Source organism: Acomys russatus, chromosome 20, assembly GCF_903995435.1.
Source record: "Acomys russatus chromosome 20, mAcoRus1.1, whole genome shotgun sequence".
NCBI classification, from domain to species: domain Eukaryota; kingdom Metazoa; phylum Chordata; class Mammalia; order Rodentia; family Muridae; genus Acomys; species Acomys russatus.
In genome coordinates, this window is record NC_067156.1 from 1,840,448 (window position 1) to 1,843,985 (window position 3,538).

General features: G+C 46.5%; 1 pseudogene; it reads right to left on the reverse strand.

Moving 5' to 3' along the window:
* Positions 1 to 1,338: 1,338 nt before the first annotated feature.
* On the reverse strand, positions 1,339 to 1,684 carry LOC127204161 (60S ribosomal protein L31-like; annotated as a pseudogene).
* Positions 1,685 to 3,538: the final 1,854 nt, after the last annotated feature.

Consider the following 3,538-nt stretch of genomic DNA (forward strand, 5'->3'; position numbering starts at 1 on the left):
AGTGAAGCAATCAATTCCTGTGAAGTGCCCCATTTAACTGTCAGGCTTACACACTCCTGACGTAACAGTCAATTGCAGCAACTGTGTGATGAAGTCGGTAGATATTATTACCTGAGCAGTGTTTAATTTCTATCCCAGTACTAGAGGCGCAGACACAGAGAACCTCTGTGACTCGTGGGCCAGCAGGCTAACCCATCAGTCAGCCCAGGTGCAGTGAGAGACCCTGCCTCAATAATTAAGATGGAGAGCTACCGAGGAAGAACCTGATGTTGACCTCTGGCCCCCACATGTACAGGTACACGCGCGCGCGCACACACATACACACACACACACAGACACATGGACACACAGACACACACACAGACACATGGACATACAGACACAGACACACACATAGACCCAGACCCAGACACACACAGACACACATTCACAGACACACACTCACAGACACACACTCACAGACTCATATATACAGACACACAGACACACACACTCACATACACAGTCACACAGACACACACACGTGCACACACACACATGCACACACACTAAGAGTCCATCTTCATGGAAACATTTGTTAGGAAGCTTGTACATCATAGGTTTCCCTATGTCTTTTATAAGTCTTTCCTGTTATTTATCCCTCCTCGTGCCCCCTTTTCTACTTTATACCCGAACCCACCCTAGTTTAACCCTTCCTGTTCCCTCTCTTGAACCCCTTGTTTTATTGGTAAAGCCCCACTAATGGAACAAGAATCCTCTCCTCAACCTCACTAGACAAGCTTAGGTTGTGCAGTCACCAAGCACGTGAGACTCATAGCCAGCCACTGCGAAGACGAAGGAAAACTAAATCCACCTAGGACTAACCATTCCTGGTCCTGGGACTGAGGATCAGTCCCTGGAGCTGTTTTTGTATTTCCCTGTGGGAAAGGAAAGGAATGGGGGGCAGGATGCCCCCACCTCCAGCACACACATCCATTTCTTCAGCTTTCCCACTTTGGTGCCCCCTGAATCCTCTGAGTTTTCAAGTCAAAACCTGGAAGCATCTCGTGTCACCCTCTTCTTTGTCATCCTGCATCCAAAGCAACACAGTCATGTCATGGCCATGCGTAAATGACATGATGTAACCTTTTAACATTTCCCCAAATGGCAGTTTTAGGTGATTCAGCATGTATTACCTGAAAAAATATTTCTGAGGTGCATTCGTGTCTCTTCCTCTTCTCTTACTACCCTTGCTGAAATTGTCCAATCTTTCCCCAGAAAACCAAATGGCCGAAGCAGTAACCCCCGTTTCCATTTTTTTTTGACCCAGTTCTGTAACTTTATTTGACATTCAGCAGGTTAGTTCTCAGCCACATTGACTGACTGTAGATTTTTTAGTGTGGTAACAGACACGCAAGTCACCAGTGTGTTTGGTGAATGCTCATCTGCACTACGTATTGTAGACAAAGGTACTCGGATGCGTTATGGAACACTCCTTCTCCCTTTGGCCCAGACAGCTCTACTGAGCCTGGTGTCTATGCGCACATCTGGAGTCCCCATGAATTTCTCTGACCTCCCGAGGAGCACGCTTCTGGAAGCCCACTCCATGGATGCGCTTGTGAATGTTGACGGTGTATTCTCGGGTCACCACCTTGTTGATGGCGGAATGGCTCTTCTTCTCGCCACCCTTGTTTGTGGGAGCCATTCTGCCCGGCCAACGTTCCCCCGTTTCCACTTGTATCCCCATTCTGCCAAGCTAAGTATTCCCAGGACCGAGCGTGTGCTTCCCATTCTAAAGCCCATCAGAGGCTGATGCTCCAACAGACAGCACAAGCCTCTGCAGCCTGCATCACCAGAGCCTGGCCTGCCCCTCCAGGCCTCCCAGACACTTTCCCACTGCCTTCTGTGCTCTACCTGCCACTCTCCCACAGCTCCATCCCTGTCCTCTGCCCTCTGCCCTCTGCCCTCTGCCCTCTGCTCCGGCACACCCTTCCTCACCTTCACCTCAGTTACCTGCCTCAGAGCTGCATTTCCTGACTGTCTGATCTAACAATATTTTTCCTAACAGTTACTCTCGATACTTTATTTGTTCATTTTCTAGAAGTAATTTTTAGCTACAACCCTCTCGTGCCGCTTATTTTCTAGTATGTCTCGCAGAACTGAGAGTTACGTTAGAGCCATGCCCTCTTGTCATCATCACTACAGACACAGCAGACTCTCACTGCCGCCATTGGACAAATGACTGTATAAAGAACAAACTAATCAATGCACTAAGTTAAAATATCTGCAAAAATCCCTTTGTGAGTGGAGGAAGGGGCTCCCAGAAGCCACAAGCTGTTAAAATGAAAATTCCAGGCCAGGAGTAGGTTACCTCCCTAGAAGGTGTTGGTCAGAAAGGCTCTGTAAGGTCCCAAAGAGCACCGCCATTGTGTTGCTCCTCTGCAAGACCAGACAACAAGGGACCCTGCTGCTAAAGACGCCACATACGTTAGCTTCAGCTAGAAGTGAGCCAGAAGTGTGTTCCCCAAGGACAGGCTTTCGTTGTGCCAGAAGATGCTATGTAGGCTTCTGGGTCGAAAAGCCAACAATTTTACTCAGCTGTGGACCCTGCATACAGCATCAGCTACCTGCTGGATGAGGCAGCCCCCTGTTGTGGGTAACATGCTGCTTCCTGACTGCATCTCAGGCCCTCTCTACAGGACAGGAGTCACACCTCAAAAATCCATGGCTAAGATGTGGGCCTAGAGGAGACATATTGCACCTGTCAAGTTGTTGTCAATATTTGCTGTCCAAATATTTTTTATATTTTTGGGATATTTTCCTGCCTACTTTTCATATTCTCATTTTTTTAGTCAGCATACAACTTTAATATTTACAACTTCAAAACTATATATTTTAGGACTTCAATTTTAGGATCTTTTCTGCCTTTGTTTTTTTATTTTTAAAATAAAAACAAAATTTTGACTTGCCACCGTTTGTAATGTTTATTTTCCAGCATATATAATCATCTTTCTTCTTCATGACTTGAAGGGTGCAGAGGGGGTATTTGATAATTCAGTGTAGCCCATGCGTTCTGGTCAACGGAAGTTAGGACAATTTGCCTCTTGGCTTCATTCCTCCCTTGATATTTACTCTTTTTTAATTTTTAAATATTTTTATTCTTCTCTCATCTATTACATCCTGCCCAGAGTTTGCTCTCCCTCCCCTCCTCCAAGTCTCTCCCTCCACCACAGCCCACCCCTCAACACCCCCTCAGAAAAGAGTGAGCCTCCCAGGGACATCAACTAAACACACCAGAACAAGGTACAACGAGACTGGGTACACACCATCTTATCAAGGCTGGACGAGGCCGCCCAGTAGGAGGGAAAGGGTCCTCCAGGTGGAAGAGTCAGGGCTCCATGGCCTTTATCAGATCCCAGCTTTCTAAAGCTTTGATATCCTTCTACTAATATCAGAATTATAGATGAACTTTGACTTTCTGCTTCATCTAGGCCAAACTAGAAATTGCCTCCAGACATAAGGCTTTAATGATGACAGAGCTTATATAATTTTCAATCTT